Raw genomic sequence first — 13,791 nt, forward strand, 5'->3', positions numbered from 1 at the left:
TACTTGGCCATGCTCTTGAAGGTTTGAGGAGCTGAGATACATTTATGCAATGGTCCTGTCTATATTTATTTTTTTAGCATAGCTGATCTCCCTTTGAAGATCAGAAAGCAAATGGTGAATATAAGTTCCCCACTTGCTACCTTCAGCCCAGTTTTATTAGTGTTACTGTCTGGCAGCAACTCAACAAGAGATGCTAGACCAGTGATACCCAAGAAGGAATTTTAAAAAAAAAAATCCGTAGGCACTTCTATAATGTGTCTGAGGAGGTCCATTGGTGCTCTCTGAGTTTGGATGTTTTCTTGCAGTTTGGTTGTTTCATTACCCAAACTAGGTAACATCTTCAGTGCTAATCCTGATGATCTTACCTAGTTTGTATAATGAAACATCTGCAAGAAAACAATTAAGCTAAGAGAACACCAAGGATCCCTAATTTCAACTCTGAGCTACAAATATTCTTCTTCATGTATGGATACTAATGAAATAGGAGAATTGGATTGAGAATGAGGGTTATGTTTGTCCTCAATTCAGAGTGATCCGTGGAAATGGCTACCAATAGCCATACCAATTGTATTATCTTTGATGAGTCATGGGGCCAAGCCTTTTGTGACATATATTGGGCAATGGAGGATGTGCTGGAAGCTTCCGAGAGGCACATTAAGTTAAACTGTAATTACTAATACTTACTGGAATATTGGGACAGTATGGAAATAATGTCTGGGATCAGGAAATAAAAGGAAAAATAAACAAACAATTACAGCATGAGATGCCTTTGAAGAATCATGCCAAACTCAGAGGTCCTTCAGACACCCCTTGTAATTCATTAACCATTATCCTTCATGGAGTCAAAATGCTGCTATAATGATGCCATATGTATTAACTACTCATCTTAAATAACTTTGGATTTTTTTCCTGGTTTTTTTTTTTTTTTGTAAGTTGTAGGAAATGTAATTTTCTTTGTCTGTTTTCAAAAGGTCCTTTCTTTATTTTCAATAAAAAAAACTATTGGCAATGTTTGAGGCAACTCATAACAATATCACAATCAAAATACTGTATTTTGATGTTAAACACTATTTAAGTATTTCATGTTCCTTTCCCACCTTTTCTAGCTTTCTATTACTAAACTAAAGCTATGTTGTTTTGTAGATCTTTATTAGAAATACATCACAATTCAGGACTGGTCAATATTGTCATTACAGATATTATGAATGAAAGGGAAGGAATAGAAAACAAACACATGATGACATGGGAATGACTGACAGTGCACATTGACAGGAAAAAAACCTACTTCAGTAAGTAAACATGTACACCAAAATTGTTTTCTTGTTTTGTTAGTTTCATGACAATTGATTCATAGAGTGATTAATTTGTTATTTGTTCATTTTATTACTATCTTAATATACATTTGTAGAAGGAAGACATTAATGTGGATAGAGAAGAACCTTATGACTAAGGTTTGTGCAGCGATGCAAGAAAAGGAAAATAGGAATAACAAGTTTCAAGCAAGAAAAGCAAGTGGAACTTGTCATCAACATTCATAATTTTATCATTCAGAAAAGCTGGCTATTTCATGCATTTAAAAATTTAAAAAGGAAAACAAAATAGTCCAGGAATTCAGTTCAAACCCAATTTATATTAGCTTTTTTCTTCAAACAGAATACAATGCCATATAATTCAACTCTGAAATGTGTTACTTTATACATTTTTTGAACATAAATATCTGTAGTAAAAATAACCAACATAGCTTTTTTAAGAAGGCGTGATAGAAGTTCTGTACTCTTTATTCAGACTGTACTGTGTTACTGTGTTTTAAAGAACAAGATGAAACGTTGCATTCCGTCATGTTCACCATCACTGAGATTTGAGTTATGTGGATAAGGAGTTGCTACTGCAGGCTATAGTTCAAAAACTCTGTCAAAATCAGAAAAGTTATTTCATTAAACAATTATCTACTTCCAGGAACATGGAAGAAGCCTGGCTTTTCACAAAACCAGTTCAAAATGTAGAGTTGAAAAGCAAATACATCTATAGTCAACCACGAAGATACTATTTTTAATGACACCAATGAGCAATGAGACAGTGATATGAGTTATTAATTAATCCCAACAAAGGCCAAATTCTCCAAAAGAACCCCAGCCAGCAACAAACATTTTTATAAATTGCGACACCATAGAGACTCTTTGGCCTTGTATACAGAGACATGCTAATTATAGCAAGGTAACAAAGTTATTGTTTGCAGGAAAACCTTATTTGACTGTCTACTCCACGTCTAGCCTATGGCAAATACAGCCTTCTCAAAGATAGGAAACAGGCAGCAGGTATAATGGAGGAAAAAGAAGCTGTTCATTAGCAATGTTTACAGTTAAGGACTAAGGAATACTTGTGCAAGGCACAGCAACATGTCAAGTTTCACTTTACAGGCATACAGATAAGAGACTTGTTTTGCAGAGTTGCCTTTATGCTTACTATGAAGCTTTTGGGGACACAGGGAACAGTTTTATCGGTATTTCAAAGGTTTCTTTTTAATTACAGATTGGAGGCTGCATCTCCCTAACCTGCCTATGACATCTTCTTCTGTAGTTGTTGGTTATACCTTGTTTCTTTCTTTTTAACTTTTTTTGAAAGCTCTTTTGATGCATTGTTATTTTCCTTTGTGAATTTATGTATTTGCATTATTTTCTTTGTGTTTTGTTCTTTTTCTGTTACTATTAAAGAAAATAAAAAATGTTAATAAAAGTAACTATTGAAGTTATGCTAAAACATTCTAAAAGTAGCCTTAAAATTGCACCACAGCAAAGCTCGATCTGGCTAGGTTCCTTAAAAAAAATCTGCTCATAAAAAAAAAACCTTTGCTCACCTTTGCTTTGTAATATCTCTATGCTATGTTACATGGAAAAAATTGAGAAGATAGAATTTACAGGCTTGTGCTTATCATCTCCTTTTCTGCAAATTATAAATGAAACCACTACTCCAAAGTTACAGTTCCTCTTTTGGGGGATGTCATAGTGCTGGTGTTTGATAAAATGGTATACTTGAAGAACAAATTGTGAACAATGTAATATGTCAACAACAATTACCTTCAAATAAAGCCTGAAAGATATAGCATGTTAAAACGATTGTATTCCTGCTACAAACACACAATGGCTTCATATTCACAACAAAAAACAGCATCTGGTACAACATACTTCTTAGTTCTCTCTTGGGACATATATGGGAAATTGTTTTAAGCAAAACTGTATTTATCAGACATAATGATTGCCAAGGGATAGATAAATACCTCATATCCACCTGCAGGATTAGATAAAGTCTGTTTTTTTTTTCACTTAGTTTAGTTTAGTTTAGTTTATTTGATTTGTATACCGCCCTACTCCCGAAGGACTCAGGGCGGTGAACAGCCAACAATAAAATACATAAATACACAAAATTTAAAACCAGATAAAATCAAATTAAATCATTTTGGCCCAGACAGATTAAAACACTCCAATAATTTAAAAACAGATTAAAATTTACATATTAAAAGAGGGAGGAGATTAGGCCAAGCCCGCTTGATGGAATAAAAAAGTCTTCACAGCGCGGCGGAAGGTGCGCAGATCCGGAATCCTCCGTATCTCTGGGGGGAGCTCATTCCAGACGGTAGGTGCCCCCACAGAGAAGGCTCTCCCCCTAGGGGTCGCCAGCTGACACTGTTTGGCTGACGGCACCCGGAGGAGTCCCTCTCTATGAGAGCGTACTGGCCGGTGGGAGGCTATTGGTGGTAGTAGGCGGTCCCGTAGATAACCAGGTCCTAAGCCATGGAGCGCTTTGAAGGTGGTAACCAAAACCTTGAAGCACACCCGGAAGACCACCGGGAGCCAGTGCAGCTCGCGCAGGAGAGGTGTCACATGGGAGTGCCATGACGCTCCCATTACCACCCGCGCGGCCGCACTCTGCGCCAGTTGGAGCCTCCGGGTGCTCCTCAAGGGGAGCCCCATGTAGAGAGCATTACAATAGTCCAGGCGGGAGGTGACGAGGGCATGAGTGACCGTGCGTAACGACATCAACTTAACATCAAACTTCTCTTTGGTAAATTTCTTATGGTCACATTTCCATAACTGACTACCAACCTTTAACAGAAATGTAAAAACAATTCATTAGATATAGGAAGTTGTGGTTGTGTATGAATGTTTCCAAGAAGTAAACCAGTAAATATTGTGTAATGTGTAACAGCATTCCATGCATGCTTTTTTTTTACACCCATTGAAGTTTTATATATTTCATGTTTTCACCTGTAATAATTAGAATCATTGCCCTTTCTTTCTCTTGCTTTAAACAATTAGCTAAGATCTTACCAGGTCCAGAGCCCCAGCCCTGTGGAATGAACTGCCCCCGGAAATTCGTAAGATTTCTGACCTCCGGGTATTTCGCTGCGCACTCAAGACCCTATTGTTCCGCCAGGCTGGGTTAGCAATATAATTTTAAACTGGATGTTTTAAATTTTTGGGGTTTTAAATTAAGCCAAATTTATTTAATATTTTTAAATTATTTTAAATTGATGTTTATTCTGTTTTTTAATTAGGCTGTACACCGCCCTGAGTCCTTCGGGAGAAGGGCGGTATAGAAATAAAATTATTATTATTATTATTATTATTATTATTATTATTATTATTATTATTATTATTATTATTATTATTATTTTGCTGTTCTCCCAGTATCTCTGCCATAAACATATCAGCATGAATTCTGTCTGCTGTTATATTATAATAGTTAATTATACTTCTTTTTCTGTATAAAACATGGGCTATCTTTGTCCATAAATGTTTCAGTTCATTTTCCAAATTATTTTCTCTTTTATTTTTAATCTTATCTTCTTATGATGCATAAGGAATAATTTGACTTCAAATATATGTTTTAAGCTTCCCATTCAAAAATTTGGGCACTTGATGTTTCTGAATTCAAATCATAGTATTGTAAGATCTCTGCCACCATTTGCTGTACGAAGTCTTTATCATTCAATAGGGAAACATTGAAATAGCAATTTCTTGATACTTTAACCAGTTTCTGAAACACAACTTTCAAGTTAACTGCACTATGACTGGAAAAATAACAAACATCAATACAGGTAGTCCTCAATTTACAATAGTTCATTTAGTGACTGTTCAAAGTTACAATGGCACTGGAAAAAATGACATGATCATTTTTCACCCTTATGACCATTGTAGCACCCCCATGGTCATGTGATCAAAATTCAGATGCTTGGCAACTGGGTCATATTTATGGCAGTTGCAATATCCTGGGGTCACCTTTTATAACCTTCTGACAAGCAAAGTCAATGGGGAAACCAGATTCACTTAAAAACCATGTTACTAATTTAACAGCTGCAATGATTCACTTTTTTTTTTTTAATTTGATTTATATGCCGCCCTCCTCCGGAGACTCAGGGCGGCTTACAATGAGCTAAGCAATAGCCTTCATCCTTTTGTATATTTATACAAAGTCAGCTTATTGCCCCCACAACTGGGTCCTCAATTTACCTACCTTAGAAAGGATGGAAGGCTGAGTCAACCTTGAGCCTGGCAAGATTCAAACCTGCAGTAATTGCAGGCAGCTGGTCTTAATAACAGGGTGCTTTAGACCACTGTACTACCAAGGCCCTTAACAAAATGTGGCAAGAAAAGTCATAAAATGGGGCAAAACTCACTTAACAAATTTCTCATTTAGCAATATATATTTTCAACTCAAATGCGGTCGTAGGTTGAGGACTACCTGTATTACATTCTTGAATTTGGTGATATACAGTCAGTGGTATTTAAAACAATTAAGCCAGGGATGGGTTCTACTTACCTTTACTACTGGTTTGCAATGGGATTGCACGCATGTGCGAGCTTCGCTCACACATGCACCTTGCTTCTGTGCATGCGCAGAATGATGATGACTGGCCTCCCGCCGGTTTTACTACTGGTTCTTATGAACCACTCCGAACCAGGGGCAACCCACCACTGAATTAAGCCTAAAAAACTTCCGGTGCACACTTGAATAAAATATATATTCCTTTTTAGTTGAATATTTTAAAAGTCTATTAAATCCAATTCTTCCATATAAGTTTTAATCATTTCACTTAGTAATGATTTCTGTGTTGTGTGTGCTGGTGATCAGGCTCAGTTTCCAAATCTTCCAGGATCACTTTATTGTTGCCTATGTATGCATATGCAAATTTATCAGAACCATCTTACTATTACACTTTGAAATGTATGTCAATTTTTTGACTCTTCCTGCTTCTCTTGCTGGTTTGATGATTACTAATACAGGCCAACATAAAAGGGATTGCTGACCACCAAAATAACTAATGAAGGTTAGTTGAACTATCAGCCAATACTATCCTCAAAACTGTAAGATACATTCTGAAAAGCTAATAGAAATATCAATAGCATTATTATCCAGGCAATATTATGAATAAGAAAGAACAAAGAATAAGGACAAATGAGAGGTACAGAAAACGAAAATGAAAGAGAATGTACCTCAAACCACAGAGATGCCCAAATAATGGCACATGAGCAATGTCTTCATTGTGCAAATGGTACCATAAGTACTTACATCTTGAATCTGACGCTAGTACTCAAGATGTGGAATTTGTGTGTTCTAATTGCCACGTATATGTCATCATTCCCTCTCCCTTCCTCCACATCAGACTTATGCAGAAGTGGACAAGTGATGAAATGTGTTTTGCCACAATACAATGCAAACTCTATTCCTTTTGCACTTGTGTTATCATGTTATCCGCAAGTTCACAAAGGGTGAAGCTTGTGTTGTGAGATCATGATCATCACTTTAGCTTCATTGTGACTAGCTGAAGAATTCTCTCTCAGAGATGTCCACAGAATCCAAATAACAAAAGTGGTGTTCTGTTGTAAATTCCACCCCTTTGTATGTGTGTGCAATATCATCGCATGCATACAAAAGGGGTGAAAGTTGCATTTCGGTACAATGATGTTTTTGTCACCCCCCCCCCCCACTCTCATGGTTCTGCAGATTCTGTGAATACATATACATGTGTATGGTGTCTGGGCTGATCTTTGCCAAAAACCTCACAAAATGTTTTAAAGGCTTAAGGCAGGGGTGAAATGTTCCCGGTTCGGACCGGATCTCCCGATCAGGTAGTGATAGCGGCGAGTGGTTCAGAGAACCGGTAGCAAAAATTCCTGCCCCCCCCTCCATGCCCAGCTGAGCTGCACGATCAACAGAGGCATTTTTTTTTTACTTTTAAAAGCATTTTTTCTACAACTTCTTCTGCCGAAAAAATGCTTTTAAAAGTAAAAAAAAAAAAAGCAGCCTCTGATGAGTGCGCAGCTCAGCTGGGATCTCAGAGGCTTTTCAAAGCATTTTTTTAACCACCTCTTCCCCGGAAGAGGTTGCAGAAAAAAATGCTTTAAAAGTCTCTCTGATGATCCCAGCTCAGTTGCCTGATCGTCAGAGAGACTTTTAAAGCATTTTTTGCTGCAACCTCTTCAGCGGAAGAGGTGGTTAAAAAAATGCTTTGAAAAGGCTCTGACGATCCCAGCTGTGTTCCTGATCGGCAGAGGCTTTTCAAAGCATTATTTTGCATTTGCAGAAAAAATGCTTTGAAAAGTTAAAATAAAATAAAAAGTTGACCACGCCCACCCAGTCACATGACCCCACCACCACCAAGCCACGCCCACAGAACTGGTAGTAACAAATTTTACATTTCACCCCTGGCTTAAGGCTTGGTTAATTCAGACTCTTAAAGCTTATGCTTACACTCCATTGCTGGTGGAAAATACATTCACTATCTTAATATATAGATCAAGATTTTGGCAATTATTTTGTCACCATCAATGTTGCAACATTCTTTTCACAACTCATTTAGATTTGATGGGCTGAAACAAGATTGATGCTGGTTTACAATTAACGTTATTCCCTTTCTAGTCATATAAAATTGCTCCCAGGATATCTGGTATTTCTTAAGCTGGAATTTTCAGCTGATACTCTTTATGCAGAAAGAAATTGTTTTCTAATAATATAATCACAAACACTATTGATATCTACATAGGTACAATCACTGTATATATGATAGAGGTTTTACTATAACCATTTCAGAAGAATCTGAGCGGTAACCTTGAATTACTGGTAGGTGCAATTCCAGGTGCTCATTATCCTCTAAAAAACGTCATAGTTTGATGGGTTAATGAGTTGATGAGTTAGTGGGTCTTACTCTTAAGGAACTGACTGTTCTGCATCAATATATTTTTTTTCTCATATTATGTGATGTTCTGCAATTTTGCTAATTATTATAGGCTGCTTAATTATATTTGCTTTTGGCAAGCCCAACAATTATTTTTCAGCTAAATAAGAATGGAGTATAGAATGCCTTCTGTACTCCAGACGCCTGATTCGTATTATCAGATGTGGTAGACATGCCCCAAAGCAAAAAAATATTGGACGAAAATACATACTTGGTTGGAAAAAATGATAAAGCAGCATATAGATTTGAAACCAGAAATATTTTTGTTGGGCATCCTACTGGAAAAGTATGGAAAAAAGGAATATATATTTGATTTTACATGTGCTAACTGCAGCCAGAATTGTATTTGCACAACAATGGAAAAGCGAAGAGATCCCGACAGATGATAGCGTAATTAAAAAAAATATTAGAATGCGCAGAAATGGATAGATTAACACTTACAATTAACAAAAAAAAAAAAGGAACTGAATATTTTTTGACATGGTACTTGTTTTACCAACGGTTAGATAATAAAAGCAGAAGTAAGAAATATAGGGATACAAAAAGGACTAATGTTATAAAGGAGATTTGTTAAAGTAGACAAGTAAATATTATTATTATAGAATTAATATCATTGTGATGGATACTATTATAAATACTTTGATTATGATTTCCTAAAAATAATTGTACCCAGACAACACACTGTTTGACTGAAATTGAATTTTTACATGTTATATAAACAAGACAGATAATTTTTTTTTAAAAAAAAGAATGCCTTCTGTACTGTAGAACCTATTATTATTTTTGCACACTGTTATACATATTGCAGGAGTTTACAAACCGATACAAACTTTTTACATACTGAAAAAGTTGCAATAATTTACAGTCCCATGGGTCCTCTCAAGCCTTGCCAAACACTTAATATTTTTAATATGGTAGAGGACTTCATTAACTACTTTGGAAATAATCATATTAATTGTTTTTCATTCGTGAAGTTATAATTATAAATATAACCTGGCCTCTCCATGCCTTCTATAAAAAAAAAGACTGAACTCAAATTCAAACACAAACAAATCCCTTAATCTTTAAAATTCAGAGGCCTAATAAAATAAGCATTGTAATTTGGTCCTATAATTATTGGGTTACAAATGCTAATATTACTTGTTGGGCAATGAAAAAGAAAAAAGATTCTTCTACAGATCTTAGACTGAATGGGACCATTGTATTCTGTGTAGACTTATCTGAAATATATTCTTTAACATGTCTCAGTTTACTTATCTCCATAGAGGCCAGGATTTTTGATCTTCGCAGGAGACCTTTCTTAGGTAAATGTTCCTCCATTGCATTTATTTGTTCAAGTTCCTCTGACATGTCAGTTGGCAATCTCTCAGCTGGAAATACCTATACAGTAGTACATAAGGAGTCCTTTTGGATTTTCAAATAGGTCAATTTCTTATTTTTTGTGCCACTACTTTGCTCTTTTGCCAAGACTTCTGCCAAGACTTCTACTTAGTATCTCTTCCTGGCACAGCTCACCTCCTGCCCTGAACCCCTTCATTCTCCCAGAATGGTTGCAGGAATTGGCTATGTCTAGTTTAATGAAAAGAAGGTGACATGATAGCAATGTTCCATTATCTAAGGGGCTGCCAGAAAGAAAGAGTCAACCTATTCTCCAAGGCAGGACAAGAAGCAATGGATGGAAAGTAATCAAGGAGAGAACCAATCTAGAGCTAAGGAGAAATTTCCTGATAGTTAGAAAAATTAATCAGTGAGACGACTTGCCTCCAGAAGTTGTAGATGCTCCAACACTGGAAGTTTTTAGGAAGAGATCAGATAATCAATATAGCAGGTCCAATATAGACCAATATAGCAGGTATAGGGTTTCCTGCTTGAGCAGAGAATTGGACTAGAAGCCCACCAAAATCCCTTTTAACTCTGTTATTCTGCATGAAGCCAGCTGAGTGAAATAATGATACCTACATAATTTGTACTGTCTTCCTATCAACTTTTGGTAATTGGTTATTGTCTTGATTTTAAGAGACCTATATGCTAGAAGACCTTATAAATAATTATATACTGAAATAAAGAATTCTAATGTATGATGTGTGTGGACATATTTCACTTACATTAAAAATCAGCATAATGAAAAAATAGGTGGTCTATATTAAAACAGCAAAGAAAAAATGCAGTACCCCAAACCATACATTTTCATATTAGAAATGTTTTATCAATTAAAGTCTGTAAGCTATATTATATTCACTACTTTGGAAAAGGATTACTGTATTTGTTCTTTAACTCAAACAAATGCTACCCTTTATAGTTTATTCAGAACTGAGTTTCAGAGTTAAGGAAAGATAAATATCTTAAAAGATGACAAACAACACTTTTATGTTACAAAAAAACAATCATATTTGACTTCATTCAAAAAGGAAAAAATCATAAAGAAAATAATGGTCATTACAAGAGGGAGTTAAGAGGGCCATATCTCTTGTGTAGGTCAAGAAAGATACTCCTGAGCCAGAGGGATTGCCAACTGTTAGTAATGGCAAGAATTTATATGAGAAAAGAGACTTCCCTGTGAAAATGGATCCTGTGCTCAAACAAGAACAAAAGTAACATATCCAAGAATGGAGGTAGACAATGAGGAAAACAAAAATAAATGATAAAATATACTTTAAATACCAAGATTACTAGATAAAAATAAAGTAAATATCCCCGTTTCCCATAGTATCTGTACAGCTGGTTCAGTCTAGCAGAGCTGGCATACACTTTCATTGATTAAACAATGCCATCTTTTGGAACCCTAAAAGTCCGCCTTCTCTGTAGCAATACCTTCCCTCTGGAAAGAAGCCCCCCGCTCCAATTGAAATGACTATCTCCCTACCAAGGGTGAGTTCTAAAATTTTTTACTACCGGTTCTGTGGGCGTGGCTTATTTTGTGGGCATGGCTTGGAGGTCATGTGATTGGGTGGGCGTGGCTAGCTGGTCATGTGACTGGGTGGCCATGGCTATGTGTATAGGGACTACTCAGAGGACTGAAAAAAGTCATTTCTGAGAGGTCCTCGCACTTTTGACTGGTCCTTACACTTATGACCATCCTCACATTTATGCCCGTGCAGCATTCTTAACAACCATGTCATTCATTTCACAACTGCTTCTCTTCACCATGGTGACAAGATAGGGCAAAAACGTAAAATGTGAGGACAGTTGGAAGTTCGAGGACTGGTCAAAAGTGCGAGGACCAGTCAAAAATAACTTTTTCAGCCCTCTGAGTAGTCCATATGCATAAAAGGATACAGCAATAGAGAGGGATGAATGAAGGGAAGGGAAATTAGAGTAGGAGTGAGGGTAAGAGAGGGAGGAAGAGAGGAGGAGAAGGAGAAAGGAAGAGGAAGTAGGGAGGAGAAGAAAAGGGGAGGGGAAGAGAAAGTAAGAAGGAAAGAAAAGAGAGAGGTGGTAGGTTTGAGGAGAAAGATTGCTGTACAATAAAAAAGATGAAAAGGAAGAAAGCCAACCCCAAACAAATATAAAGATATTAAGATAAAGAATGAATTGTTAAACTTTAAAGAATAAAAGAGAACAAATAGATAAATAAATAAATAAATAAATAAATAAATAAATAAATAAATAAATAAATAAATAAATAGCAAAAATTAGAAATACACATACAAACATACAATGTATTTTCTTTGAACAGAGTATTTGGCCGGTTCACAAATTTAAACAGTGTTTAGTCATTTCAATTAAATTTACAATTTCTATATTTCCTTTTTGCCATATTTATTCCTCATCTATTTTTTTAAAAAACCAATATTACCCTTCATCCTCATCTCTAATCTTAATCAAATTCAATTTTTCCCTTCTATTTTATATTTTACCCCTTCCCAATGTCATCTATTTTTATATCCATCCTCACATTGGTTAATTATGTAATTATGTAATACAGTTGTTTAATACAAATTCAGCATTTTAATATAAATCAATTAGTTATATAACTATCTTTTTTGTATATTAATCAATATAAACATGAATATTCCAATTATTTCCATGCAATCCAATTTCTTACAAATCAATTAATTATATTTACCAATAATAATAAACCAAATAATTTCCCCCATCTATTCCTCCAAACCACAACTTAACCATTTCTGCTTTCAATACAATATACAATTAATAGTATCTCAATTATTACAATTCCCTAGTTAAATAGAGCTTTTTTTCTTTTGTGTTTTAAAATCTTGAACTCTCATCTTTTGCCCTAAATTTCCCATTGTTTGCAGTTTTGCACCTACCTTTTTTGGTGAGGAAAAAGAAAAACCAATCTCTCTCTGCCTCATTTTGCCATGTTGCAGCAAAGACACTGCTTTACTTTCAGTTTCGTTTTTTCAGCATAGTTAGGGGGAAAAAAATCTGCCCCAGCACTCTGCAGCTAGTAACAACAGAGCCCTGCGCAAAACAGCTGAGAGCAAATCAGCTGAGAGTCGGGAGGCCGATCTAATCAACTTGTGCTAATTAACCTATGCTGAAGCTGTAAGGGGCTATTTTTTCTATTTTTGCAGGCATTGGTCTACTCATTTGTTTTCTTTTAACAGTGATCAGCTGTAGGGCAGCCCTTTGAAGCCCCGCGGCAAGAGTTTAAATAGGTTTTTCCCTCTAGCCATCAGCTGGGACTCAAGAGGCAGCAATAGATTGGGAGTGGGCGGGGTAAGCGAACGGCGACCAGGCCGGGAACCGGTTCAGGGGCATGGCCAGCCAATTCTATTACCAGTTCTCTGAACTATTAATTTTTTTTACTACTGGTTCTTCCGATCCGGTGCGGCCCAGAAGCAACCCACCACTGCTCCCTACTGATATTTCAAAGAACCCTAAAGACCTGGTTCTTTGCCCAAGCCTTTGACATGGAAGATTTATGCCCCTTTCTTCCTTTTTATTCCCTCCCCCCCCCCAGTTTGTTTTCAGTGCAACCATTGTTTTTCTGCCTTGTCTGAGTTTTCTGTCCATTTGCATGGCTTTCTCCTTTTTGTTTTTTCTTCCGTTATTTTTCTTCTATTTTGCTGTGTCCAAGTACAACAGAATCCATCATCTAGACTTTTACTTCTTTCTTACAGTTAAGTCTGGGGTGTTGTGGCAAATGCTCGCCTATTTGAATTCTAACATCCCAGGGCACATTAGTGTCATCATTTTCTATTACTTTGTCCATTTTCAGGCAAATCATATTTCTCACAGGTCTTCCAATACACCATTGTTGCTAGTTTGTCATGCCATTGTTTGTAATCAGCCTGTGCGATCTTGCAGTAGCTAAATAGGTGGTCCACTATTTCTTTGCTTTTTTGCAGAAGCTGTCTGCTCTCTGTTGCTGCCTTCTCAATTCTGGCTTTGTATGCATGTTGCATGTTGTTATCTGCTTTGCTTGCTACTTTTTTTAAAATGTACTGGCTATGCAATAGTTTCCTTTGCCATGTCTCTTTTCTATTCTTCATTTGGTCATTCTTGTAGGCCAGTTTGGTCTCTCCAGTATTCAATAACTGTCATGGAGGAAATAAATCAATGTACTGTAAACCTTTATCTCTATTAAGATC

General features: G+C 36.2%; 1 long non-coding RNA gene across 1 annotated transcript in view; it reads left to right on the top strand.

The window, feature by feature from the left end:
* The window catches only part of LOC148116703 (uncharacterized), a 70,362-nt gene extending 68,870 nt beyond the window's left edge, over positions 1-1,492 (top strand). Inside the window, exons 2-3 of the long non-coding RNA XR_015732322.1 lie at positions 1,197-1,289; positions 1,409-1,492. This is a non-coding gene — a long non-coding RNA (uncharacterized LOC148116703). The remainder of the gene's footprint in view (positions 1-1,196; positions 1,290-1,408) is intronic.
* Positions 1,493-13,791: the final 12,299 nt, after the last annotated feature.

This window comes from Pantherophis guttatus, chromosome 1 (assembly GCF_059756535.1).
Source record: "Pantherophis guttatus breed Tessera chromosome 1, ASM5975653v1, whole genome shotgun sequence".
Classification (NCBI taxonomy): Eukaryota; Metazoa; Chordata; class Lepidosauria; order Squamata; family Colubridae; genus Pantherophis; species Pantherophis guttatus.